The sequence below is a fragment of the Frankliniella occidentalis genome, unplaced genomic scaffold (genome assembly GCF_000697945.3).
Source record: "Frankliniella occidentalis isolate FOCC.00 unplaced genomic scaffold, Focc_3.1 Scaffold45, whole genome shotgun sequence".
NCBI classification, from domain to species: Eukaryota; Metazoa; Arthropoda; class Insecta; order Thysanoptera; family Thripidae; genus Frankliniella; species Frankliniella occidentalis.
In genome coordinates this window covers 263,612-264,063 of record NW_026267175.1, presented here as the reverse complement: position 1 = coordinate 264,063, position 452 = coordinate 263,612, and the positions used below count along the sequence as shown (strand labels likewise).

At 45.1% G+C, this 452-nt stretch overlaps 1 protein-coding gene across 1 annotated transcript in view; it reads right to left on the bottom strand.

Annotated features, from left to right (window-relative positions):
• Positions 1-452, bottom strand: part of LOC113208983 (protein FAM151B) — a 13,142-nt gene that overhangs the window by 5,267 nt on the left and 7,423 nt on the right. The gene's annotated exons all lie outside the window — the stretch shown is intronic.

Genomic DNA, 452 nt, shown 5'->3' with positions numbered 1-452 from the left:
TTCTCCCCTCCACCTGATGAGTGCCTCCAGTCACGCGCTGACCGCGGCGCGTAAGCAACCCCAGACACTTTTTATTACGGTAGTAATTCGCAGGACAGGGCACCAAGGGTCGGAACTTGGGCGGATGTAAAGGCTAGGGGGTCGGGAAAAATAAATTAAAACAAAAATAATGTGGGTTAGAAGTGGAGAAGGTAGGGGCAATTTACAATTTAGAATTTGTTTATTTAAGTCATGTAAGATAGGGTGTGAGCTCCAGACAACATAACAAACGTCATATCAATAGGGGGGGGGGGGTTACAGCCAATCACGGTCGCCTCCATGCCCTTGGATACGCGACTGCGCAATGATAAATGAAAACACGATCGTTTTTTGTTGCTTTTTAAAAAAAAAAAATAACGCTCGCGTAAAATCGGACATTTATTCCAGAAGAAATGTTGTGCACGTATCACCCC